The 26870-nt window shown below is 38.6% G+C and overlaps 16 non-coding genes across 16 annotated transcripts; all 16 read left to right on the top strand.

Moving 5' to 3' along the window:
* The first annotated feature begins 14046 nt into the window (after window positions 1-14046).
* On the top strand, window positions 14047-14158 carry trnal-caa (transfer RNA leucine (anticodon CAA)). Its single transcript has 2 exons — window positions 14047-14084; window positions 14113-14158. It is a non-coding gene; the product is annotated as a tRNA-Leu (tRNA).
* Window positions 14159-15196: 1038 nt separating this feature from the next.
* trnal-caa (transfer RNA leucine (anticodon CAA)) lies at window positions 15197-15308 on the top strand. The gene is made up of 2 exons: window positions 15197-15234; window positions 15263-15308. It is a non-coding gene; the product is annotated as a tRNA-Leu (tRNA).
* A 348-nt stretch (window positions 15309-15656) lies between these two features.
* trnal-caa (transfer RNA leucine (anticodon CAA)) lies at window positions 15657-15768 on the top strand. The gene is made up of 2 exons: window positions 15657-15694; window positions 15723-15768. It is a non-coding gene; the product is annotated as a tRNA-Leu (tRNA).
* A 348-nt stretch (window positions 15769-16116) lies between these two features.
* trnal-caa (transfer RNA leucine (anticodon CAA)) lies at window positions 16117-16228 on the top strand. The gene is made up of 2 exons: window positions 16117-16154; window positions 16183-16228. It is a non-coding gene; the product is annotated as a tRNA-Leu (tRNA).
* Window positions 16229-17496: 1268 nt separating this feature from the next.
* Window positions 17497-17608, top strand: trnal-caa (transfer RNA leucine (anticodon CAA)). Its single transcript has 2 exons — window positions 17497-17534; window positions 17563-17608. It is a non-coding gene; the product is annotated as a tRNA-Leu (tRNA).
* A 118-nt stretch (window positions 17609-17726) lies between these two features.
* Window positions 17727-17838, top strand: trnal-caa (transfer RNA leucine (anticodon CAA)). Its single transcript has 2 exons — window positions 17727-17764; window positions 17793-17838. It is a non-coding gene; the product is annotated as a tRNA-Leu (tRNA).
* An 806-nt stretch (window positions 17839-18644) lies between these two features.
* Window positions 18645-18756, top strand: trnal-caa (transfer RNA leucine (anticodon CAA)). The gene is made up of 2 exons: window positions 18645-18682; window positions 18711-18756. It is a non-coding gene; the product is annotated as a tRNA-Leu (tRNA).
* Window positions 18757-19564: 808 nt separating this feature from the next.
* On the top strand, window positions 19565-19676 carry trnal-caa (transfer RNA leucine (anticodon CAA)). The gene is made up of 2 exons: window positions 19565-19602; window positions 19631-19676. It is a non-coding gene; the product is annotated as a tRNA-Leu (tRNA).
* An 808-nt stretch (window positions 19677-20484) lies between these two features.
* trnal-caa (transfer RNA leucine (anticodon CAA)) lies at window positions 20485-20597 on the top strand. The gene is made up of 2 exons: window positions 20485-20522; window positions 20552-20597. It is a non-coding gene; the product is annotated as a tRNA-Leu (tRNA).
* A 349-nt stretch (window positions 20598-20946) lies between these two features.
* trnal-caa (transfer RNA leucine (anticodon CAA)) lies at window positions 20947-21058 on the top strand. The gene is made up of 2 exons: window positions 20947-20984; window positions 21013-21058. It is a non-coding gene; the product is annotated as a tRNA-Leu (tRNA).
* Window positions 21059-21176: 118 nt separating this feature from the next.
* On the top strand, window positions 21177-21288 carry trnal-caa (transfer RNA leucine (anticodon CAA)). The gene is made up of 2 exons: window positions 21177-21214; window positions 21243-21288. It is a non-coding gene; the product is annotated as a tRNA-Leu (tRNA).
* A 1036-nt stretch (window positions 21289-22324) lies between these two features.
* trnal-caa (transfer RNA leucine (anticodon CAA)) lies at window positions 22325-22436 on the top strand. The gene is made up of 2 exons: window positions 22325-22362; window positions 22391-22436. It is a non-coding gene; the product is annotated as a tRNA-Leu (tRNA).
* Window positions 22437-23474: 1038 nt separating this feature from the next.
* Window positions 23475-23585, top strand: trnal-caa (transfer RNA leucine (anticodon CAA)). The gene is made up of 2 exons: window positions 23475-23512; window positions 23540-23585. It is a non-coding gene; the product is annotated as a tRNA-Leu (tRNA).
* Window positions 23586-24394: 809 nt separating this feature from the next.
* Window positions 24395-24506, top strand: trnal-caa (transfer RNA leucine (anticodon CAA)). The gene is made up of 2 exons: window positions 24395-24432; window positions 24461-24506. It is a non-coding gene; the product is annotated as a tRNA-Leu (tRNA).
* A 118-nt stretch (window positions 24507-24624) lies between these two features.
* On the top strand, window positions 24625-24736 carry trnal-caa (transfer RNA leucine (anticodon CAA)). Its single transcript has 2 exons — window positions 24625-24662; window positions 24691-24736. It is a non-coding gene; the product is annotated as a tRNA-Leu (tRNA).
* A 1036-nt stretch (window positions 24737-25772) lies between these two features.
* On the top strand, window positions 25773-25884 carry trnal-caa (transfer RNA leucine (anticodon CAA)). Its single transcript has 2 exons — window positions 25773-25810; window positions 25839-25884. It is a non-coding gene; the product is annotated as a tRNA-Leu (tRNA).
* The last annotated feature ends 986 nt before the right edge of the window (window positions 25885-26870 follow it).

Here is a 26870-nt window from a genome sequence, read left to right as displayed (position 1 = left end):
TGAGGAGGATTCCGATAACAGTGTCAATGCACTTTACTGCATTGACTATCAAAGGGGCGCTCAAGCAGTTTGTCGTTGCATTTTATTCTTAACCTGTCGTTGTCTTGAGGCCCCAGGCCAGCTCGGTGCCCCAAGCAATTGCTTGACTTTCACTTTCGGACGGGTACCCGAATATGGAAGTGACCGAGGCTTTGCGATTTATTTATTTGTTTTTTTATCTAGGCCTATGTGAAATTCTGCATCCGTTGTACGATTTTTTCATTTATTTTTTTCCACCTCGGAAGGGCAACGTGAGTCGAGAATGGCATATGGGCAGTTGCCCGGGCAACCCCCCTGTGCACATCCCTGGATAATTATGTCATTTTGATGAAGTTTCAACATTAACAATTTTATGGTTATGTTCATTATAAGTTAAATATGATGCGGGCTATCATGAGTGAAAACTGGATTTGATGGAAATAGCAAGTTTGACAAAAAGGTTTGAGTATGTGGAAATCTATTTGAAAAAAAAAGATGAGTAATGAAAATGGGCTTAAAAAGAAGGTTCTTGAGTAAAATCAGGGAAAAGCGATTGAAATGGATGTTATGAACATGTTTGGGAAAGAAATGAAGGGGATGTGTAATTAAGATGGTACATGTATGTAGACTGCAAACTGAAGGATGTTTTATGCAGAGACTGAATGCAATTGGATGGATTATTTTGCCTATTTATTTTGTTTATTTTTATTTCAGACCACTATTTTTTTGAAGATGAAAAAGATCTGTGTTTGAAAGAAGTGTATTTAAAATCCCTATTTTAGATGAGATATCTTGGTATTTATAATGGGGTGGTATTTAACATGGGGTGCTAATGTAGTCCTCCTGAGGATGAATATGTGCTTGTTGTAATCAATCAAGCCATTGATAAAACCAAATCAGATAAGATTAATAATGGTTGAAGTTAAACCCTAGGGGAAAAGAGATTTTCTGATTTTCAAAGATTATAAACTAAAAGGGGGGCGTGGAACATTATGAAGCGGCCTAAATTGGTAGGCCAACTTTAGGGGGGTCATCGGGACCCCAAAATTGGCCTCAGGAGGGATGGAAGGGGATTCTGAAATCCACTGCCGCTTCAATATACCTGTATATATTTATATCCTAATTAACTTCATAATCAAAACTTTAATCAATATTTATCCTATATTATTATAATGATTCTATCCAGTTATGATTTTGCTTTTAGTTTCTTGTTTTCTAAAGTGTATATTTGGTCCCTGAGGAGTGACTGAGGGTCTGGCCTAGAGATGTGTGATGTGTCACTAAACACTGGCAACAAGGGCATGTGTTTGGATTTTGGAGGTATCACACAACCCTAACATGTCAGGAGTGCAGTAACAGGGTTTGCTCACTTAGCCCGGCTTTCAGAGATAAAATATGGATTTGTCTTTCATTTAATTTATTATGTTTTATTCCTTTTATATTTCCTTTTACCGAAACACTAAAGACTCAAGATGAATATTGCCTGTACTATTGTGTGTCCCTCTCACTGAAAGAAAGCACATGTTATCAGTATGTTTAGGTAAGAACTGGTTAGAACTGGAGCTTAATCAGCTCCAACCTTGGAGAGACTGTGTATCTGTGTATGTGCGCAATATTCTATGTTACAGATCAGAATGGTGTAAAATGGGCACCCTAAGAGATAGGTGGACTTGTTTTTCTGGGCAAGCTGGTGCCTGCTCCAGATCTGGAAGGTCACTACGGGCCTAATTCCGGGGTGAAAGCGTCAACAAGTGACACGTCTATGGAAATGTGCATCAGATTAACTGACATGAGTGGAAATTTACCATGACTGTGCATTGTCTCTGAGCCAATCAGAACCATCCACAATGCAGTAATGATGTGGATAAGACCTTGAAAATTGTATAATTGTTGGGACAATTGTATGTACGATAGGGCGAGGCAACGAGACGGTGAGAGAGGGAGTGTACAAACTCCTTGTGAGACTTGAAGCTGACTTCTGCTTTTGAAACTGCAAACTATTCTAAGTAAATTTTTCTTTGACTTAATTGCAATCCTGACTCTGTCTTCATTTCTTCACTACTGGTCATGGGTCATAAGCTGTTAACCCCTAAACAAGTGTTTTTAATAATAATAATAATAATAATAATAATAATAATAATAATAATAATAATAATAATAATAATAATAATAATAATAATTCATTACATTTATATAGCGTTTTTCTAGGCACTCAAGGCGCTTTACGCAACGCTTTATGCGGCGGCAGCCATATTGCGCCAGAACACTCACCACACGCCAGCTGATTGGTGGAGAGGAGACCAAGTGATGAAGCCAGTCAGGATATGGGAATTATTAGGAAGCCATGATGGACAGAGGCCAGTGAGCAAATTTGGCCATGATGCCGGGGTTACACCCCTACTATTTATCCCCTACTGTGGATTTTTAATGACCACAGAGTCAGAACCTCAGTTTAACGTCTCATCTGAAAGACAGTGCTCTTTGACAGTACAGTGTCCCCATCACTATACTGGGGTGTTGGGACCCACACAGACCACAGGGTGAGCACCCCCTGCTGGCCTCACTAACACCTCTACCAGAAGCTACCTAGTTTTCCCAGTTGGTCTTCCATCCAGGTACTGACCACGCTCAGCCCTGCTTAGCTTCAGTGGGAAACCAGTCTTGGGCTACAGGGTGATATGGCTACTGCTGGTTTTTGTGTCATTTGCTGTCTATGTTAATGATAATGCAACGGAGAGAGAGAGAGAGTTTGTGAATGAGACGTTAATGCGCACGCTTTCTTTGTTCATCTAATAAACTTAATAAACCATCAGTTAAGTTTGGTCATCATTCAGACGCTACAGTTTTTGTCCAAAAACACCTTGGGATGAGATTTTCACACTGACAGCTGTCATTGTAAGACAGCAAATCCGTTTGTTTGTCCGAGTTAGCAGCAGTAACTAAGGGGGGTGGGGCTTACCGATTTTAAGCCGTCAATTAAGGTAGTTCTGAAGGCGAAAGGGGGTCAAACACAGTACTGGTGTTCCTAATAATCCTTTATATATATCAAGTTATAATAATAATTAATAATTATATTCCATATACTGTATATACCATATACCCTCCATAGCTGACCTAATGCTAACATTTATAATAATCATTTATAATTGAAACAAGAGATGATAATAGGGGATGCAATTTTAAAACTGAAAAATTGTCTTTTGATAGAAAAATGTTTGAGGGTGTAATGACGTCATGTCAAAACTAGTTCTGAGAAAAATGAGTAAGAAATGCTGATAATGTCATGAAAGAAAATATGCATAACCAATAACACCTTTCCTGTCAAAAATGTATTATCAATGACTACCCTTTACGAAAAATATGTTTATTCAAGTGTTCTATTACGTCTTTTAAACTAAAAATAAGAAAGTATATTTCCAGTCTACTTTTTATGAACTCAGAAGTATACTTTACTTATACTGACAGAAAAGTTTAAGTATATTTGGCTTACTTGTACTCAAACGTTTGATCTAGATATACTTAAGTATAATTAAGTATTCTAAGTATACTGTTGTAGCTGTGTTTACTCTTTTGATTGAGCAGCCTATCTCCTGATCAAAACACAAGAGAAAAAGCAGAAACAAGTGATAGAAGATTGCTCACGCAAATGTAAAACAAACATTAAACAGTGTGTAAATCAAAACTTCCTAATGTTAATGAAGGAAATGTAGAACCCATGAAGAGGAAACAACTGTTACGCTTTCGTGTTGTTGATGGAATCAATCTACCCCATCTTTGTTTTGATCAATGTTCTAAATCTGATCCGTACAAAGTCTTTGACAAAAATGCAATTTTCTTAGCATTTTGAATGAATCCCACATTCAAGTATTGATAAAAATGATGCATGGTGGTAGAACATTTTTTGTTTAAAATGAATAAAAAGTACAGTATTTCAAGTATAAAAAATAAAAATACATAGTTAAGAACATAGTAGTATACTTAAAGTGCAAAAAGAATATATAAATAGGCTAGTAAACTATAAGTAGGATGTTGGTATACTTGGAGCAGTATAAAGTTACTAAACTTAGAATTTACCTCAGAGTACTTTCATAGACTAAAAAATAAATCACTACATGTATTAAAATAGTAAACTACTAGTATACTTAGTTCCATTGTAGTACAGATGCAGTACAAATGAGAAATTTAGTCTTATAGGCTATGTATACTACTGTTACACTGTTATGGTGTGTAGATGCGACGAAGGAGGATTCAAGACTTCCAAAACACAAGAGACTTTAGTTACAATAAACTGAATATTCACTGAACATCTAATACTTACATAAACTGTAACGGTGGAGACAACGGGGTATAATGGAGACCGGACAATGAAGGACTGAACATGAGGGAACTAAATACACACTGAAGACAGGGCTAATGAGGGGAACAGGTAGCACAGATGATGAGACACAGATGACATTACTTAATACACTCTGGGACTAACTGTGGCTGGAAAACTGGAACAAAGGGACATGTGACATAACTCCCCCCTCCCGGTAGACACGTCCTCGCGCCTAACAAGTCCACCGGGTGGGTGGTGGGGGCACCCTGAAGCCCTGGGGACAGGGACCTGGTTGGCTGGGGCCTTCAGGGTGGTGCCATGGCGGGTCTGGGGTCTCGGGAGGCCATGACGGGTCTGGAGTCTCAGGAGGCCATGGCGGGTCTAGAGTCTTGGGAGGCCATGGCGGGTCTAGAGTCTCGGGGGGCCATGGCGGGTCTAGATCCTTAGGACTGGCTGGGGGCTTGGCTCTGGCTGAGGGCTTGGCCTTAGCGCTAGCCTATCGCGTGCAGAAGGAGTTTGAAAGACAACCGTTTATCCCGCCCCTCCGATTGAGCCCTGTCAATGGTGAGTTTCCAGACCAAACATCTTGATGTGGGTCTGGCTTGTCAGGCTATGTACTTCATAAAATTAACTTAAAATATACTTCTTTTTGGTAAGGGTATGCACTGTAGGCCAATGAATGAAAATATAACTAAATTAGAGAATCTTATCCTATATGCACACTAAAGTTTAAAGGAACAAGCCGATTTTTTGGGACTTTGCATATTCACTTTATTCCCCAGAATTAGATAAGTCCAAACATACCATTCTCATCTCTGTCAAGTCAACAATGACAATTGTTTCAAAGCAGCTAAAATGTTTCAAAGCAGCTGATATGATTTCTGACCTGTAAGGTTGCCAGAATAATAAGCATACACTGTTTGTTAATAGGCCAGAGGAGACATGGCACCCCGACTGAGTCTGGTTTCTCCCAAGTTTTATTTTTCTCCATTATGCCCAGATTAAGTTTTGGTGCCTTGCCACTGTCACCTTTGGCTTGGCTTGCTCAGAGAAAAAAAGTTTGACACAAAAAAATTTGATCTAAGTTTTCAACTAAATATCCAAATAAAATAAAATTACTAAATTAACTATATCAATTATATTACTGATCTGCCCACATTGTCGCTAAATGATAAATTTAAATGAGCTGATGACATCTCAGTTTTCTGCAGAGCGACTGTACAGCGGAATCAAATTGTGTTGCAATATTTTCCTGTTTAACACTGTGAAGCTGCTTTGAAACAATCATCATTGTAAAAGAACTACATAAAAAAGTTGACTTGACTCTTTGCGTGCCATAACTCTCTCTCTCTCTCTCTCTCTCTCTCTCTCTCTCTCTCTCTCTCTCTCTCTCTCTCTCTCTCTCTCTCTCTCTCTCTCTCTCTCTCTCTATATATATATATATATATATATATATATGTATATAATAAAATAAATAACATATAGTTTAGAAAATGGCAATAAAATATGACAATAACTCAAACTTAAACTGTCAGAACAAATTAATCTTAATAATGTCAGATAACTGATATAAATGTAAGTAATGGATTACAATCAACCAATCCGCTGTCAGATGTTAAATTTAAACACACAATTAGATAATACCAATTTATGTCAACCAATTACCAAGCAATGCTTAATTTTGTTCATTCTGTGGTGTAAAAGGTTGCATTAGCAATAAAATAAAAAAAAATTAAAATAACAAAAACAACACTTAAGTAAAACATGGTTAGGTCATGTCTGAATACATTTGGTCCTAACCTTTTTTGTTGTTGTAATTTGTCTGGTATGACTTCACTGTATGAAGAATATTTGGGTATACAATTTTTCTCAATTGTTTACACACAAATACTGGTTCTTGAGGCAGAATGACCACAACATGTATCTTATGCACGAACCCCCTGAAGCAATTCTGCTAAACTACAAGCACAGTTCCTGCTTTACATTCAAATTGCAGTTCTAAAACACACCTTTTCAGATCTCTACACATACTTCTTTCAATTTGACACAATTTTCATGCAGAAAATCTCTTGTTTTCACAAGGAACACACTGCCATTCAAATATGCAGACTGGCTCATCACATAGGCAAACACCTGTGACAGTTTTACCATTAGCAAACAGAGCTTTAGCATAAAAGGGCAACAGGTGAACTCTTCTGTTTTGGAGCAATGGATGCCAACATTTTTTATTGTAACTGTTTTTCATTCACCAAAGTGTTTTTCATTGAGCACATCAGTGTTCTACTGGTTCTTATAAATGTCTATTCATATGATGGCTTGTGTGTCATTAAAAAAATAAAATAAAAATAACATTTGAGAAGAAATAACATTGTTTTGAATGTAAGGTTTCATTTTGCAGGATATTTGAGGGGTTTTGCCCATTGTGTGTGTGTGTGTTTTGATTTGTGCGTAGAGTTCTGAAAGTATGAGGCATGCGTTCAGAAAATGTGTGTGAACGATCAAGAAAAACTGCAATTTGTAACAGTTTACTTTATTTTGATATCCTCAAATTAACTATAGTATCCTGCAAATAAAATAAAAAAAAATCTGGTACCTGAATTATATTTGGTTTGATTATAAACTTATACATGCAATTACAGTTTTCATGAAACACATTTCTCGAAACCATCACCCACTTTCTCAAAACATTAAAGACAAAAACCCAGTCTTCAAACTTGATTTAGAGAACTTCTGACTTTTCAGGCAAAATCAAAAAACTGCCTCAAAACCCATCTGTGCTCAAAATCAAATAATAGTAGGCCCAATGCCTGTCTGTATATTCAGCACTGTGAAAATAAAGTAACTGCAAAAGCCAAAAAGTGCACAAACAGTACACTCAAAAGAGTTGTGCAACTGCAAAATCTGTGAGATTTCAGTGAGAGATTCATTCTGCCTCAGCATCATGTCTTCATGTTGGGTCTGGCCTGAGAACTTGGTCCACATCACAGGCAATATCGTCTCTTGCCAGGCAAAGGGAAAAACCGTCTGTTGTGCCTTGCTCTTTCTCTTCCTCAGCTTCTTCTTCCTTGTTCACCACCTCTTACCCATATTCTTCCTCCTCTCCCTCTTATATTGTTTCTATCCAACATTCAACGTAATATTTTGGCACTCTGAACTTACTTGTATTATGCACAGTTGGTTTGGTCACATCATTAAAAATAAGTGTGAACAATTTATGACAACTGTTATTTTAGTTGTGTCTAACTTTTGCTCGACTGTGATTAGCATTTTGAAACATAAGTGCATCACAGTGAGATACGCGTTTTAGTAAGTGCAAATGTTCTTAGAATTTTGCAAAAAGACTGTATAAGATTTTCAAATGGTGTCTAAACTACCTTGAACTTGTTTAATGTTTTACAGAAAGAGTGATTTATTTGATTGAACTTGTTTAATGTTTTACAGAAAGAGTGATTTATTTGACAAATTGGTTTAGGCTATCATGAATTTGGTTCAGAGAATGGGATTTAGTGTTTTAGCAATTCAGAAAAACTGTAACGCAAAAGAAGTAATATTGCCATCTACAGGGCATTGAAGGTACTATATTTGGTGCTCAATGCAGTAAATGATGAAAATTGAGTAAATTTAAAGGTGTGATGAAGTGAGAAATGAACCCTCCCTTGAGCCTTAGATATATAAAATGTCATGGTAATATAAGAATGATATATAAGATATATAAGAATATCCTGTAAGTTTCAGAGCTGAAAACTTCCTTGTTAGTAAAATAAAAGCTTTTATAGAGCTTACAAACAACACTCTCAAATTAATGATGTATTAGAAGGGGGAAACATGAAGATGAACGGAGGTCTTACGGGTGTGGAACGACATTAGGCTGAGGAGTTAATTACATACATTTCATTTTGGGGTGAACTAACCCTTTAATATGATCCGGTGAGTGTATTCTTCTTTACTTATACTCTTGACAGGTTAAACATAACAGAAAGTAATAGTCTTACATAATTTCACAAAAGAGAAAATGGGTTGGAAAAAAGGAAAAAAGAGATATTGGTTTGAGTACAGACATCTGTAACAAACAATGGGATAAAGCAGGGTTATTCAAACTTTATGATGCCAAGGACCCCAAATGAACCTTTTATAAGGTTCTTTTATAACCTTTTATAAGGTTTAGGAAGGGTTACCTTTTATAACCCTTCCTAAAACCCATCTGTGTATTTTTATGTATGAAAAACTAAATTAAAACCCAAGAGAGCAAGATAAAGGGGATTATAGTGAGAAAAACTCACAAGAAAGAGACAAAGCAAATATATACAATTCTGGAAAGTATGTATACAGCAAGAAAGGAGAGAGACATTTAGAACTAAATCCGAATGTTCGGTACAATTTATACATTTTTGCTTTGTCTTTTATTCTCTGAAATTTTCTGGGGTTAGGGTTTAGGGCCTAACACTAACCCTAACCCAGTTTGAAAACCCCTGGGATAGAGATCTAGACACAATTTCATCTTAAATGCATAAATGTTAAAGAATTGAGAAATACTCAGACAAATAATCAACCTAAAGCTACAGAGAGGAGGGCTAGAGTGGCTGTAGCATTGGTATCTAGAAAATCATTTAAAACCGACTGTATTTAAATACATCTGTCTGTCATATAAAGTTTTTTTTGCTGGAACCTTACTTCAAAAAGTTTTAAAGGGGGGGTGAAATGCTGTTTCATGCATACTGAGCTTTTTACACCTTTAAAGACTTGGATTCCCATCCTAAACATAGACAAAGTTTCATAAACTAATGTTGGACGTTTGATGGAGTATTTCTGTGTTAAAAATACTCCTTCCGGTTTCTCACAAGTTTCGGCGAGTTTTTTTCGAGTATGGGTCCTTGTATGGGCCGTATGGGCTCTTCTCCCGGTAGGGTGCGCGCACGCGTGACTAGAGGGAGAGAGAGGAAATGCACGCTGTAAACAGTCTCTCAGGTGCAGATCCAGTCGTCCGTGAACACTTATGACGCGCCGCGCTCCACTTTATTCCTATGGGTGACGTCGAGCGACTTCAACGCTTCAGCACAGCATTCCGGGAAGGCAGCGCTGCATTTGAACCGATTTGAACGCAGAAATGACGGGAAGCTTCAAGGCATCGCTTCAGTCGCGTCGCAAAGTGGATTTCCACGGTCACTGCTGTCACAGGACTTCACCAAATCATACCAAAGAAGTGTGTTTTTGACAGAGCGGTCCTGCTTTAGAAGATGCCGGTGAGTAAATCAACTTCAAATGTCTCTGCTATTGGCTACCGTCGCATGAGTAAACATGAGTAAACGATACGATCGCGTGCTTCGTCATTCAAATGCGCTAACGGTTACTCCATTGTTGTTCTGTATAACGTTACACTATTCTGACTCTGACGTGCAAAACCGTTTTGCTTGCTACCTCTAAGGTCTAGTCACATACAATAGTCCATAAACCGAATCATGTCCTCATAAACTGCACACAAAGGCCCCTAAATACAGTACATACCACAGAGACGGACATCCTGATGTTGCCGTTTCTCCTGTTCAATTTATTTCAGCCTCAGATTTGATTGTGGATCATTATCTGTATTAGCTGAGATAGATGGGTTTCTCCACGCTTGAGGACGTCACCGCTTTGCGCGCTTGTCATTCTTTAGCTCCGCCCACACGATACGCCTCCAGGCGCTCGGTTTTTTCCGGAAAGACTCGGTACAGCCCATATTTCTTTTATAAATATGATAAAACTAAAGACTTTTCGGAGATATGAAGGATGCAATACTACTCTATAGGTACTCAAGATTGACATGAGATTGACTGAAACTGAGTGTTTCACCCCCCCTTTAAATATGGATATTTTTGTTACACAAACACTTCGATTCGTATGGAGGGACCAAACCTGCAGAAATTAAAAGTGAATAAATTAAATAAATAAAAATACACATATGTAAATGAATATCCTGATAAATGTGAAAATAAAAAATAAAAACACAACACAATAAATGACTTCATAAAATAAATATGATTCATTTTTAATAAAATAAAAATTTGAATTATATTTCCCTTAATTTATTATTTTCTGCTTTTATTTAAAAAAATGTAACTTATTTATTTGTTAATTAATTGTATTATTTGTTTTTTACACTTATTTTCATATTTATTTATTTGTGCATTTATTTTTTACATTCATTTATTCCCACATGTAGTTATTTTTACATTTATTTATCGATTGATTCATTTATTTTTATTTATCCTTGTTCAATATGGAAATGAGGAGGGCGGTCCTTGTATAGCTTCAGCACATCATTGATTCTGTGCTTGAGCTCTCAACCAATAGAGGAGAGTTATCAGTAAATGACAGCCGGATTGTTCTTTCAAAGACACCAAACAACTTATCAATGTTTCCAGCAGTTTGACGCATTGACAGAAAAGTTTCAGTGGTACTTATAGTAGTGCCATCTGACTCGCACAGATTTTGAACTCGACAGGTTGTAAGTTTAGCTCTTGCATGTGCGTACTATGGCGGACGTTTCACAAACAGATAACATTAGAGAGTTGCGCTACTTAGCGAATGAATTTAAAAACTGCTGGAAACATTGATAAGTTGTTTGGTGTCTGTGAAATAACAATCTGGCGGTCATTTACTGATAACTCTCCTTTATTGATTCTGTGTTTGAGCTCTCAACCAATGATGTGCTTAAGCTACACAAGAACCGCCTCCTCCTTTCCATGTTGCACACGGAAAAATAAAAATAAATGAATTAATCGATCAATAAATGTAAAAATAAATATATGTGGGAATAAATGAATGTAAAAAATAAATGAATGCATAAATAAATAAATGTAAAAATAAATATTACAATTAATTAACAAATATACTTTTTATAAAAGCAGAAAATAATAAATTAATGAAAAGTTTAAAAGTTCAAAATTTAATTTGATTAAAAGTGAATCATTTATTTTATCAAGTTGTTTATTCTGTTATTTATTTTCCTATCACATTTATTAATATGTTTATTCATTTATATATGTGTATTTATTTATTTTTTCATTTATTTACTTATTCATTATTAATTTTTAATTTCTAAAGGATTGGTCCTCCATAGATTGTCTTCAGAAGGCCTTTATCAACCCCACAGAGCCCGTGGAGCAATTATTTTAAGGACAGGACTTTTGTTTTTTTGTCGTTTTTTTTTTCAACCATAGACAGTGACAGGACTGAGCAAACACAGTCCTCAACTGTTCAAATCCCACTTCAGACAAGTCGCTATTATAATGAAAACTTGACTTAATGTAAAGGTAATGAATCTTATATTGCCTTTTGAGTTTTTACCATCATGAATAATGAAAAGACTGAGCATCAGAAAGCCTGTTGTGACTGTCAGAATGGCCTTGTGGTCTAAGGCGCCCGACTCAAGGTGCTTCAACCTTCTCAAATGTTGAGGATTCTGGTCTCTGAACTGAGATGTGGGTTCAAATCCCACTTCTGACAAGTAGTGTTTCTAATGAATGCTTGAATTAATGTGAAGGTTATAAATATTATATTGTCTTTTGAGTTTTACCATCATGGACAATGAAAAGTCTGAGCATCAGAAAATCAGTTGTGACTGTCAGAATGACCGAGTGGTCTAAGGCACCAGACTCAAGATGCTTCAACCTTCTCAAATGTTGAGGATTCTGGTCTCCGAATGGAGACGTGGGTTCAAATCCCACTTCTGACGAGTAGCTTTTAAAATGAAAACTTGAATTAATGTGATGGTAATATATCTTATATTATCTATTGCGTTTTTACCATCATGGACAATGAAAAGACTGAGCATCAGAAAAACTAGGTTTGACTGTCAGAATGGCCGAGTTGTCTAAGGCGCCAGACTCAAGGTGCTTCAACCTTCTCAAATGTTGAGGATTCTGGTCTCCGAATGGAGGTGTGGGTTCAAATCCCACTTCTGACAAGAAGTGTTTCTAATGAACGCTTGAATTAATGTGAAGGTAATGAATCTTATATTCCTTTTTGAGTTTTTACCATCATGAATAATGAAAAGACTGTGCATCAGAACGCTAGTTGTGACTGTCAGAATGGCCGAGTGGTCTAAGGCGCCAGACTCAAGGGCCCTCATTTATCAAAAGTGCGTACACCAAATTTCCAGCGTACACCTTGCGTACACCCAAACCCACGGTGACTTTGAGATTTATCAATATGGACGTTGGCGTACGGCACACTCAAATCCTACGCCAGCTCAGGAGGTGGTGTACGCACGTTTGAGTTAGTGGGAAAATGCGCAGAAAAGCAATTCCTAACGCCACAAAACGCACTGACAAGATATGCTATATGACCCACTGTTAAAAACCACAACAACATTCAGTGTTTATTTTTGTGCAAAATGAACGTCAATGTTTAATTTGTGTGACTTTACCAAAGCGTTTGATTTGTAGGCATATATTCCTCCAGTCGCGAGCCTGTGCGCTTCATCTGACGTTTCAGGCCCGGCAGCTGCGCACGGACTGGGACTAAAATAATTCAAACTGACAAAATAATAAAAATTACATTCTTCTTTTAAATAATAATAGTAATAAAATCAATAAAAACGACACTCTTCTTCTAAATAACAAGCGTCATTAAGAATAATAATCATAATAATAAGAATAAGAATCTTACAAATTGTCATGTAATTATTAATGTGAATGAATCTTACTCCACATCATATCATCATCACTATTGTACACCCCAATAGCCTACATGTGCCGTGATACGAAATTAAATGCTAATTGTTTCAAAACGTGCTGTAAAATAATGCATTGTGATGGTAATTTATCATCCAAACAGCTTTAAACTGCTTTAAACTCCCAAATAAAACAATTTCGTTTTTTTTTTTTCACTTCCCTGGTGATGGTCTCGATGGGCGCGTCTCAATCATCTCACTAGTTCAGTAGTCAGGGCACTGATCAGGGAGTCAGCCCATTGACTTATTTCCTAATCAGTGCCCTGACTAGTGGACTAGTGAGATGATTGAGCGCGCCCGATCTCCACGTCGGAGAAGTTTCGCTTCTTTGCCGTCTTCTGTTTGTCCATGACGTAAAATGAGGGCGTGGGAGAGGCGGAGACTTGAATATATAGGGGCGTGTTATTCTAATGACGATCGTTTTCAGCCGCCGAATTTATCAAGGGCAAGTATTGCGTACACCTGGATTGCAGAGGTGCGCACAGTTTCATAAATCAGGCGGTGAGAGGAGTGTAAGCATAATCTTACGCCAACATATACACCGGTTTCTACGCAAGATTGATAAATGAGGGCCAAGGTGCTTCAACCTTCTCAAATATTGAGGATTCTGGTCTCCGAATGGAGGCGTGGGTTCAAATCCAGCTTCTGACAACTAGCTTTTATAATGAAAACTTGAATTAATGTGAAGGTAATATATCTTATATTATCTTTTGAGTTTTTACCATCATGGACAGTGAAAAGACTGAGCATCAGAAAGCTAGTTGTGAGTGTCAGAATGGCCGAGTAGTCTAAGGCGCCAGACTCAAGGTCTTTCAACCTTCTCAAATGTAGAGGATTCTGGTCTCCGAATGGAGGCGTGTGTTCAAATCGCACTTCTGACAAGTAGCTTTTATAATGAAAACTTGAAATAATGTGATGGTAATATTTCCTATTATCTTTTGAGTTTTTACCATCATGGACAATCAAAAGACTCAGCATCAGAAAAGCAGCTGTGACTGTCAGAATGGCCAAGTGGTCTAAGGCGCCAGACTCAAGGTGCTTCAACCTTCTCAAATGTTGAGGATTCTGGTCTCCGAATGGAGGCGTGGGTTCAAATCCCACTTCTGACAAGTAGCTATTATAATGAAAACTTGAAATAATGTGATGGTAATATATCTTATATTATCTTTTGAGTTTTTACCATCATGGACAATCAAAAGACTGAGCATCAGAAAAGCAGCTGTGACTGTCAGAATGGCCGAGTGGTCTAAGGCGCCAGACTCAAGGTGCTTCAACCTTCTCAAATGCTGAGGATTCTGATCTCCGAATGGAGGCGTGGGTTCAAATCCCACTTCTGACAAGTAGCTATTATAATGAAAACTTGAAATAATGTGACGGTAATATATCTTATATTATCTTTTGAGTTTTTACCATCATGGACAATCAAAAGACTGAGCATCAGAAAAGCAGTTGTGACAGTCAGAATGGCCGAGTGGTCTAAGGCGCCAGACTCAAGGTGCTTCAAATTTCTCAAATGTTGAGGATTCTGATCTCCGAATGGAGGCGTGGGTTCAAATCCCACTTCTGACAAGTAGCTTTTATAATGAAAACTTGAAATAATGTGACGGTAATATATCTTATATTATCTTTTGAGTTTTTACCATCATGGACAATCAAAAGACTGAGCATCAGAAAACCATTTGTGTCTGTCACAATGGCCGAGTGGTCTAAGGCGCCAGACTCAAGGTGCTTCAACCTTCTCAAATGTTGAGGATTCTGGTCTCCGAATGGAGGCGTGGGTTCAAATCCCACTTCTGGCAAGTAGCTTTTGTAATGAAAACTTGAAATAATGTGATGTTAATATATCTTATATTATCTTTTGAGTTTTTACCATCATGGACAATCAAAAGACTGAGCATCAGAAAAGCAGCTGTGACTGTCAGAATGGCCGAGTGGTCTAAGGCGCCAGACTCAAGGTGCTTCAACCTTCTCAAATGTTGAGGATTCTGGTCTCCGAATGGAGGCATGGCTTAAAATCCCACTTCTGACAGCTAGCTTATAAAATGAACACTTGAATTAACTTGAAGGTAATGAATCTTATATTCCTTTTTGAGTTTTTACCATCATGAATAATGAAAAGACTGAGCATCAGAAAGCTAGTTGTGAGTGTCAGAATGGCCGAGTGGTCTAAGGCGCCAGACTCAAGGTGCTTCAACCTTCTCAAATGTTGAGGATTCTGGTCTCCGAATGGAGGCGTGGGTTCAAATCCCACTTCTGACAAGTAACTTTTGTAATGAAAACTTGAAATAATGTGATGGTAATATATCTTATTTTATCTTTTGAGTTTTTACCATCATGGACAATCAAAAGACTGAGCATCAGAAAAGCAGCTGTGTCTGTCAGAATGGCCGAGTGGTCTAAGGCGCCAGACCCAAGGTGCTTCAACCTTCTCAAATATTGAGGATTCTGGTCTCCGAATGGAGGCGTTGGTTCAAATCCCACTTCTGACAAGTAACTTTTGTAATGAAAACTTGAAATAATGTGATGTTAATATATCTTATATTATCGGTTGAGTTTTTACCATCATGGACAATCAAAAGACTGAGCATCAGAAAAGCAGCTGTGACTGTCAGAATGGCCGAGTGGTCTAAGGCGCCAGACTCAAGGTGCTTCAACCTTCTAAAATGTTGAGGATTCTGGTCTCCGAATGGAGGCGTGGGTTCAAATCCCACTTCTGACAACTAGCTTTTATAATGAAAACTTGAATTAATGTGAAGGTAATATGTCTTATATTATCTTTTGAGTTTTTACCATCATGGACAATGAAAAGACTGAGCATCAGAAAGCTAGTTGTGAGTGTCAGAATGGCCGAGTAGTCTAAGGCGCCAGACTCAAGGTGCTTCAACCTTCTCAAATGTAGAGGATTCTGGTCTCCGAATGGAGGCGTGGGTTCAAATACCACTTCTGACAAGTAGCTTTTATAATGAAAACTTGAAATAATGTGACGGTAATATATCTTATATTATCTTTTGAGTTTTTACCATCATGGACAATCAAAAGACTGAGCATCAGAAAAGCAGTTGTGACAGTCAGAATGGCCGAGTGGTCTAAGGCGCCAGACTCAAGGTGCTTCAACCTTCTCAAATGTTGAGGATTCTGGTCTCCGAATGGAGGCGTGGGTTCAAATCCCACTTCTGACAAGTAGCTTTTATAATGAAAACTTGAAATAATGTGATGGTAATATATCTTATATTATCTTTTGAGTTTTTACCATCATGGACAATCAAAAGACTGAGCATCAGAAAACCAGTTGTGGCTGTCAGAATGGCCGAGTGGTCTAAGGCGCCAGACTCAAGGTGCTTCAACCTTCTCAAATGTTGAGGATTCTGGTCTCCGAATGGAGGCCTGGGTTCAAATCTCACTTCTGACAAGTAGCTTTTGTAATGAAAACTTGAAATAATGTGACGGTAATATATCTTAAATTATCTTTTGAGTTTTTACCATCATGGACAATCAAAAGACTGAGCATCAGAAAACCATTTGTGGCTGTCACAATGGCCGAGTGGTCTAAGGCGCCAGACTCAAGGTGCTTCAACCTTCTCAAATGTTGAGGATTCTGGTCTCCGAATGGAGGCGTGGGTTCAAATCCCACTTCTGACAAGTAGCTTTTGTAATGAAAACTTGAAATAATGTGATGTTAATATATCTTATATTATCTTTTGAGTTTTTACCATCATGGACAATCAAAAGACTGAGCATCAGAAAAGCAGCTGTGACTGTCAGAGTGGCCGAGTGGTCTAAGGCGCCAGACTCAAGGTGCTTCAACTTTCTCAAATGTTGAAGATTCTGGTCTCCGAATGGAGGCATGGCTTCAAATCCCACTTCTGACAACTAGCTTATAAAATGAACACTTGAATTAATGTGAAGGTAATGAATCTTATATTCCTTTTTGAGTTTTTACCATCATGAATAATGAAAAGACTGAGCATCAGAAAGCTTTTTGTGAGTGTCAGAATGGCCGAGTAGTCTAAGGCGCCAGACTCAAGGTGCTTCAACCTTCTCAAATGTTGAGGATTCTGGTCTCCGAATAGAGTCGTGGGTTCAAATCCCACTTCTGACAACTAGCTTTTAAAATGAACACTTGAATTAACGTGAAGGTAATGAATCTTATATTCCTTTTTGAGTTTTTACCATCATGAATAATGAAAAGACTGAGCATCAGAACGCTAGTTGTGGCTGTCAGAATGGCCGAGTGGTCTAAGGCGCCAGACTCAAGGTGCTTCAACCTTCTCAAATGTTGAGGATTCAGGTCTCTGAATGGAGGCGTGGGTTCAAATCCCACTTCTGACAAGTAGCTTTTAAAATGAAAACTTGAATTAATGTGATGGTAATATATCTTATATTATCTTTTGCGTTTTTACCATCATGGACAATGAAAAGACTGAGCATCAGACAATCAGTTGTGGCTGTCAGAATGGCCGAGTGGTCTAAGGCGCCAGACTCAAGGTGCTTCAACCTTCTCAAATGTTGAGGATTCTGGTCTCCGAATGGAGGCGTGGGTTCAAATCCCACTTTTGACATGTAGCTTTTGTAATGAAAACTTGAAATAATGTGATGGTAATATATCTTATATTATCTTTTGAGTTTTTACCATCATGGACAATCAAAAGACTGAGCATCAGAAAACCAGTTGTGACTGTCAGAATGGCCGAGTGGTCTAAGGCGCCAGACTCAAGGTGCTTCAACCTTCTCAAATGTTGAGGATTCTGGTCTCCGAATGGAGGCGTGGGTTCAAATCCCACTTCTGACATGAAGCTTTTGTAATGAAAACTTGAAATAATGTGATGGTAATATATCTTATATTATCTTTTGAGTTTTTACCATCATGGAAAATCAAAAGACTGAGCATCAGAAAAGCAGCCGTGACTGTCAGAATGGCCGAGTTGTCTAAGGCGCCAGACTCAAGGTTCTTCAACCTTCTCAAATGTTGAGGATTCTGGTCTCCGAATGGAGGCGTGGGTTCAAATCCCACTTCTGACAACTAGCTTTTAAAATGAACACTTGAATTAACGTGAAGGTAATGAATCTTATATTATCTTTTGAGTTTTTACCATCATGGACAATGAAAAGACTGAGCATCAGAAAGCTAGTTGTGAGTGTCAGAATGGCCGAGTAGTCTAAGGCGCCAGACTCAAGGTGCTTCAACCTTCTCAAATGTTGAGGATTCTGGTCTCCGAATGGAGGCGTGGGTTCAAATCCCACTTCTGACAAGTAGCTTTTATAATGAACACTTGAAATAATGTGATGTTAATATATCTTAAATTATCGTTTGAGTTTTTACCATCATGGACAATCAAAAGACTGAGCATCAGAAAAGCAGCTGTGACTGTCAGAATGGCCGAGTGGTCTAAGGTGCCAGACTCAAGTTGCTTCAAATTTCTCAAATGTTGAGGATTCTGATCTCCGAATGGAGGCATGGGTTCAAATCCCACTTCTGACAAGTAGATATTATAATGAAAACTTGAATTAATGCCGTGGTAATATTTCCTATTATCTTTTGAGTTTTTACCATCATGGACAATCAAAAGACTGAGCATCAGAAAACCAGTTTTGACTGTCAGAATGGCCGAGTGGTCTAAGGCGCCAGACTCAAGGTGCTTCAACCTTCTCAAATGTTGAGGATTCTGGTCTCCGAATGGAGGCGTGGGTTCAAATCCCACTTCTGACAAGTAGCTTTTATAATGAAAACTTGAAATAATGTGACGGTAATATATCTTATATTATCTTTTGAGTTTTTACCATCATGGACAATCAAAAGACTGAGCATCAGAAAACCAGTTGTGGCTGTCAGAATGGCCGAGTGGTCTAAGGCGCCAGACTCAAGGTGCTTCAACCTTCTCAAATGTTGAGGATTCTGGTCTCCGAATGGAGGCGTGGTTTCAAATCCCACTTCTGACAAGTAGCTTTTATAATGAAAACTTGAAATAATGTGATGGTAATATATCTTATATTATCTTTTGAGTTTTTACCATCATGGACAATCAAAAGACCGAGCATCAGAAAAGCAGTTGTGACAGTCAGAATGGCCGAGTGGTCTAAGGCGCCAGACTCAAGGTGCTTCAACCTTCTCAAATGTTGAGGATTCTGGTCTCCGAATAGAGGCGTGGGTTCAAATCCCACTTCTGACAACTAGCTTTTAAAATGAACACTTGAATTAACGTGAAGGTAATGAATCTTATATTCCTTTTTGAGTTTTTACCATCATGAATAATGAAAAGACTGAGCATCAGAACGCTAGTTGTGGCTGTCAGAATGGCCGAGTGGTCTAAGGCGCCAGACTCAAGGTGCTTCAACCTTCTCAAATGTTGAGGATTCAGGTCTCTGAATGGAGGCGTGGGTTCAAATCCCACTTCTGACAAGTAGCTTTTAAAATGAAAACTTGAATTAATGTGATGGTAATATATCTTATATTATCTTTTGCGTTTTTACCATCATGGAAAATGAAAAGACTGAGCATCAGACAATCAGTTGTGGCTGTCAGAATGGCCGAGTGGTCTAAGGCGCCAGACTCAAGGTGCTTCAACCTTCTCAAATGTTGAGGATTCTGGTCTCCGAATGGAGGCGTGGGTTCAAATCCCACTTCTGACATGTAGCTTTTGTAATGAAAACTTGAAATAATGTGATGGTAATATATCTTATATTATCTTTTGAGTTTTTACCATCATGGACAATCAAAAGACTGAGCATCAGAAAACCAGTTGTGACTGTCAGAATGGCCGAGTGGTCTAAGGCGCCAAACGCAAGGTGCTTCAACCTTCTCAAATGTTGAGGATTCTGGTCTCCGAATGGAGGCGTGGGTTCAAATCCCACTTCTGACATGTAGCTTTTGTAATGAAAACTTGAAATAATGTGATGGTAATATATCTTATATTATCTTTTGAGTTTTTACCATCATGGACAATCAAAAGACTGAGCATCAGAAAAGCAGCCGTGACTGTCAGAATGGCCGAGTTGTCTAAGGCGCCAGACTCAAGGTTCTTCAACCTTCTCAAATGTTGAGGATTCTGGTCTCCGAATGGAGGCGTGGGTTCAAATCCCACTTCTGACAACTAGCTTTTAAAATGAACACTTGAATTAACGTGAAGGTAATGAATCTTATATTATCTTTTGAGTTTTTACCATCATGGACAATGAATAGACTGAGCATCAGAAAGCTAGTTGTGAGTGTCAGAATGGCCGAGTAGTCTAAGGCGCCAGACTCAAGGTGCTTCAACCTTCTCAAATTTTGAGGATTCTGGTCTCCGAATGGAGGCGTGGGTTCAAATCCCACTTCTGACAAGTAGCTTTTGTAATGAAAACTTGAAATAATGTGATGTTAATATATCTTATATTATCGTTTGAGTTTTTACCATCATGGACAATCAAAAGACTGAGCATCAGAAAAGCAGCTGTGACTGTCAGAATGGCCGAGTGGTCTAAGGCGCCAGACTCAAGGTGCTTCAACCTTCTCAAAATGTTGAGGATTCTGGTCTCCGAATGGAGGCGTGGGTTCAAATCCCACTTCTGACAAGTAGCTTTTATAATGAAAACTTGAAATAATGTGACGGTAATATATCTTATATTATCGTTTGAGTTTTTACCATCATGGACAATCAAAAGACTGAGCATCAGAAAAGCAGCTGTGACTGTCAGAATGGCCGGGTGGTCTAAGGCGCCAGACTCAAGGTGCTTCAACCTTCTCAAAATGTTGAGGATTCTGGTCTCCGAATGGAGGCGTGGGTTCAAATCCCCCTTCTGACAAGTAGCTTTTATAATGAAAACTTGAAATAATGTCACGGTAATATATCTTATATTATCTTTTGAGTTTTTACCATCATGGACAATCAAAAGACTGAGCATCAGAAAACCAGTTGTGGCTGTCAGAATGGCCGAGTGGTTTAAGGCGCCAGACTCAAGGTGCTTCAACCTTCTCAAATGTTGAGGATTCTGGTCTCCGAATGGAGGCGTGGGTTCAAATCCCACTTCTGACAAGCAGCTTTTGTAATGAAAACTTGAAATAATGTGATGGTAATATATCTTATATTATCCTTTGAGTTTTTACCATCATGGCCAATCAAAAGACTGAGCATCAGTAAACCAGTTGTGGCTGTCAGAATGGCCGAGTGGTCTAAGGCGCCAGACTCAAGGTGCTTCAACCTTCTCAAATGTTGAGGATTCTGGTCTCCGAATGGAGGCGTGGGTTCAAATCCCACTTCTGACAAGTAGCTTTTGTAATGAAAACTTGAAATAATGTGATGGTAATATATCTTATATTATCTTTTGAGTTTTTACCATCATGGACAATCAAAAGACTGAGCATCAGAAAAGCAGTTGTGATAGTCAGAATGGCCGAGTGGTCTAAGGCGCCAGACTCAAGGTGCTTCAACCTTCTCAAATGTTGAGGATTCTGGTCTCCGAATGGAGGCGTGGGTTCAAATCCAACTTCTGACAACTAGCTTTTAAAATGAAAACTTGAATTAACGTGAAGGTAATGAATCTTATATTCCTTTTTGAGTTTTTACCATCATGGACAATCAAAAGACTGAGCATCAGAACGCTACCTGTGGCTGTCAGAATGGCCGAGTGGTCTATGGCGCCAGACTCAAGGTGCTTCAACCTTCTCAAATGTTGAGGATTCAGGTCTCCGAATGGAGGCGTGGGTTCAAATCCCACTTCTGACAACTAGCTTTTATAATGAAAACTTGAATTAATGTGAAGGTAATATATCTTATATTATCTTTTGAGTTTTTACCATCATGGACAATGAAAATACTGAGCATCAGAAAGCTAGTTGTGAGTGTCAGAATGGCCGAGTAGTCTAAGGCGCCAGACTCAAGGTGCTTCAACCTTCTCAAATGTAGAGGATTCTGGTCTCCGAATGGAGGCGTGGGTTCAAATACCACTTCTGACAAGTAGCTTTTATAATGAAAACTTGAAATAATGTGATGGTAATATATCTTATATTATCTTTTGAGTTTTTACCATCATGGACAATCAAAAGACTGAGCATCAGAAAAGCAGTTCTGACAGTCAGAATGGCCGAGTGGTCTAAGGCGCCAGAATCAAGTTGCTTCAAATTTCTCAAATGTTGAGGATTCTGATCTCCGAATGGAGGCATGGGTTCAAATCCCACTTCTGACAAGTAGATATTATAATGAAAACTTGAATTAATGCCGTGGTAATATTTCCTATTATCTTTTGAGTTTTTACCATCATGGACAATCAAAAGACTGAGCATCAGAAAACCAGTTTTGACTGTCAGAATGGCCGAGTGGTCTAAGGCGCCAGACTCAAGGTGCTTCAACCTTCTCAAATGTTGAGGATTCTGGTCTCCGAATGGAGGCGTGGGTTCAAATCCCACTTCTGACAAGTAGCTTTTATAATGAAAACTTGAAATAATGTGACGGTAATATATCTTATATTATCTTTTGAGTTTTTACCATCATGGACAATCAAAAGACTGAGCATCAGAAAACCAGTTGTGGCTGTCAGAATGGCCGAGTGGTCTAAGGCGCCAGACTCAAGGTGCTTCAACCTTCTCAAATGTTGAGGATTCTGGTCTCCGAATGGAGGCGTGGTTTCAAATCCCACTTCTGACAAGTAGCTTTTATAATGAAAACTTGAAATAATGTGATGGTAATATATCTTATATTATCTTTTGAGTTTTTACCATCATGGACAATCAAAAGACCGAGCATCAGAAAAGCAGTTGTGACAGTCACAATGGCCGAGTGGTCTAAGGCGCCAGACTCAAGGTGCTTCAACCTTCTCAAATGTTGAGGATTCTGGTCTCCGAATAGAGGCGTGGGTTCAAATCCCTTTTCTGACAACTAGCTTTTAAAATGAACACTTGAATTAACGTGAAGGTAATGAATCTTATATTCCTTTTTGAGTTTTTACCATCATGAATAATGAAAAGACTGAGCATCAGAACGCTAGTTGTGGCTGTCAGAATGGCCGAGTGGTCTAAGGCGCCAGACTCAAGGTGCTTCAACCTTCTCAAATGTTGAGGATTCAGGTCTCTGAATGGAGGCGTGGGTTCAAATCCCACTTCTGACAAGTAGCTTTTAAAATGAAAACTTGAATTAATGTGATGGTAATATATCTTATATTATCTTTTGCGTTTTTACCATCATGGAAAATGAAAAGACTGAGCATCAGACAATCAGTTGTGGCTGTCAGACTGGCCGAGTGGTCTAAGGCGCCAGACTCAAGGTGCTTCAACCTTCTCAAATGTTGAGGATTCTGGTCTCCGAATAGAGGCGTGGGTTCAAATCCCACTTCTGGCATGTAGCTTTTGTAATGAAAACTTGAAATAATGTGATGGTAATATATCTTATATTATCTTTTGAGTTTTTACCATCATGGACAATCAAAAGACTGAGCATCAGAAAACCAGTTGTGACTGTCAGAATGGCCGAGTGGTCTAAGGCGCCAGACTCAAGGTGCTTCAACCTTCTCAATGTTGAGGATTCTGGTCTCCGAATGGAGGCGTGGGTTCAAATCCCACTTCTGACATGTAGCTTTTGTAATGAAAACTTGAAATAATGTGACTGTAATATATCTTATATTATCTTTTGAGTTTTTACCATCATGGACAATCAAAAGACTGAGCATCAGAAAAGCAGCCGTGACTGTCAGAATGGCCGAGTTGTGTAAGGCGCCAGACTCAAGGTTCTTCAACCTTCTCAAATGTTGAGGATTCTGGTCTCCGAATGGAGGCGTGGGTTCAAATCCCACTTCTGACAACTAGCTTTTAAAATGAACACTTGAATTAACGTGAAGGTAATGAATCTTATATTATCTTTTGAGTTTTTACCATCATGGACAATGAAAAGACTGAGCATCAGAAAGCTAGTTGTGAGTGTCAGAATGGCCGAGTAGTCTAAGGCGCCAGACTCAAGGTGCTTCAACCTTCTCAAATGTTGAGGATTCTGGTCTCCGAATGGAGGCGTGGGTTCAAATCTCACTTCTGACAAGTAGCTTTTGTAATGAAAACTTGAAATAATGTGATGTTAATATATCTTATATTATCGTTTGAGTTTTTACCATCATGGACAATCAAAAGACTGAGCATCAGAAAAGCAGCTGTGACTGTCAGAATGGCCGAGTGGTCTAAGGCGCCAGACTCAAGGTGCTTCAACCTTCTCAAAATGTTGAGGATTCTGGTCTCCGAATGGAGGTGTGGGTTCAAATCCCACTTCTGAAAAGTAGCTTTTGTAATGAAAACTTGAAATAATGTGACGATAATATATCTTATATTATCTTTTGAGTTTTTACCATCATTGACAATCAAAAGACTGAGCATCAGAAAACCAGTTGTGGCTGTCAGAATGGCCGAGTGGTCTAAGGCGCCAGACTCAAGGTGCTTAAACCTTCTCAAATGTTGAGGATTCTGGTCTCCGAATGGAGGCGTGGGTTCAAATCCCACTTCTGACAAGTATCTATTATAATGAAAACTTGAAATAATGTGATGGTAATATATCTTATATTATCTTTTGAGTTTTTACCATCATGGACAATCAAAAGACTGAGCATCAGAAAAGCAGCTGTGACTGTCAGAATGGCCGAGTGGTCTAAGGCGCCAGACTCAAGGTGCTTCAACCTTCTCAAATGTTGAGGATTCTGGTCTCCGAATGGAGGCGTGGGTTCAAATCCCACTTCTGACAAGTAGCTTTTGTAATGAAAACTTGAAATAATGTGATGGTAATATATCTTATATTATCTTTTGAGTTTTTACCATCATGGACAATCAAAAGACTGAGCATCAGAAAAGCAGTTGTGATAGTCAGAATGGCCGAGTGGTCTAAGGCGCCAGACTCAAGGTGCTTCAACCTTCTCAAATGTTGAGGATTCTGGTCTCCGAATGGAGGCGTGGGTTCAAATCCAACTTCTGACAACTAGCTTTTAAAATGAAAACTTGAATTAACGTGAAGGTAATGAATCTTATATTCCTTTTTGAGTTTTTACCATCATGGACAATCAAAAGACTGAGCATCAGAACGCTACCTGTGGCTGTCAGAATGGCCGAGTGGTCTATGGCGCCAGACTCAAGGTGCTTCAACCTTCTCAAATGTTGAGGATTCAGGTCTCCGAATGGAGGCGTGGGTTCAAATCCCACTTCTGACAACTAGCTTTTATAATGAAAACTTGAATTAATGTGAAGGTAATATATCTTATATTATCTTTTGAGTTTTTACCATCATGTTCAATGAAAATACTGAGCATCAGAAAGCTAGTTGTGAGTGTCAGAATGGCCGAGTAGTCTAAGGCGCCAGACTCAAGGTGCTTCAACCTTCTCAAATGTAGAGGATTCTGGTCTCCGAATGGAGGCGTGGGTTCAAATACCACTTCTGACAAGTAGCTTTTATAATGAAAACTTGAAATAATGTGATGGTAATATATCTTATATTATCTTTTGAGTTTTTACCATCATGGACAATCAAAAGACTGAGCATCAGAAAAGCAGTTCTGACAGTCAGAATGGCCGAGTGGTCTAAGGCGCCAGAATCAAGTTGCTTCAAATTTCTCAAATGTTGAGGATTCTGATCTCCGAATGGAGGCATGGGTTCAAATCCCACTTCTGACAAGTAGATATTATAATGAAAACTTGAATTAATGCCGTGGTAATATTTCCTATTATCTTTTGAGTTTTTACCATCATGGACAATCAAAAGACTGAGCATCAGAAAACCAGTTTTGACTGTCAGAATGGCCGAGTGGTCTAAGGCGCCAGACTCAAGGTGCTTCAACCTTCTCAAATGTTGAGGATTCTGGTCTCCGAATGGAGGCGTGGGTTCAAATCCCACTTCTGACAAGTAGCTTTTATAATGAAAACTTGAAATAATGTGACGGTAATATATCTTATATTATCTTTTGAGTTTTTACCATCATGGACAATCAAAAGACTGAGCATCAGAAAACCAGTTGTGGCTGTCAGAATGGCCGAGTGGTCTAAGGCGCCAGACTCAAGGTGCTTCAACCTTCTCAAATGTTGAGGATTCTGGTCTCCGAATGGAGGCGTGGTTTCAAATCCCACTTCTGACAAGTAGCTTTTATAATGAAAACTTGAAATAATGTGATGGTAATATATCTTATATTATCTTTTGAGTTTTTACCATCATGGACAATCAAAAGACCGAGCATCAGAAAAGCAGTTGTGACAGTCACAATGGCCGAGTGGTCTAAGGCGCCAGACTCAAGGTGCTTCAACCTTCTCAAATGTTGAGGATTCTGGTCTCCGAATAGAGGCGTGGGTTCAAATCCCACTTCTGACAACTAGCTTTTAAAATGAACACTTGAATTAACGTGAAGGTAATGAATCTTATATTCCTTTTTGAGTTTTTACCATCATGAATAATGAAAAGACTGAGCATCAGAACGCTAGTTGTGGCTGTCAGAATGGCCGAGTGGTCTAAGGCGCCAGACTCAAGGTGCTTCAACCTTCTCAAATGTTGAGGATTCAGGTCTCTGAATGGAGGCGTGGGTTCAAATCCCACTTCTGACAAGTAGCTTTTAAAATGAAAACTTGAATTAATGTGATGGTAATATATCTTATATTATCTTTTGCGTTTTTACCATCATGGAAAATGAAAAGACTGAGCATCAGACAATCAGTTGTGGCTGTCAGAATGGCCGAGTGGTCTAAGGCGCCAGACTCAAGGTGCTTCAACCTTCTCAAATGTTGAGGATTCTGGTCTCCGAATAGAGGCGTGGGTTCAAATCCCACTTCTGGCATGTAGCTTTTGTAATGAAAACTTGAAATAATGTGATGGTAATATATCTTATATTATCTTTTGAGTT

This window comes from Pseudorasbora parva, chromosome 15, assembly GCF_024679245.1.
Source record: "Pseudorasbora parva isolate DD20220531a chromosome 15, ASM2467924v1, whole genome shotgun sequence".
Taxonomy (NCBI): domain Eukaryota; kingdom Metazoa; phylum Chordata; class Actinopteri; order Cypriniformes; family Gobionidae; genus Pseudorasbora; species Pseudorasbora parva.
The sequence above is the reverse complement of the archived record's forward strand: the minus strand, read 5'-3'. Positions and strand labels throughout refer to the sequence as shown.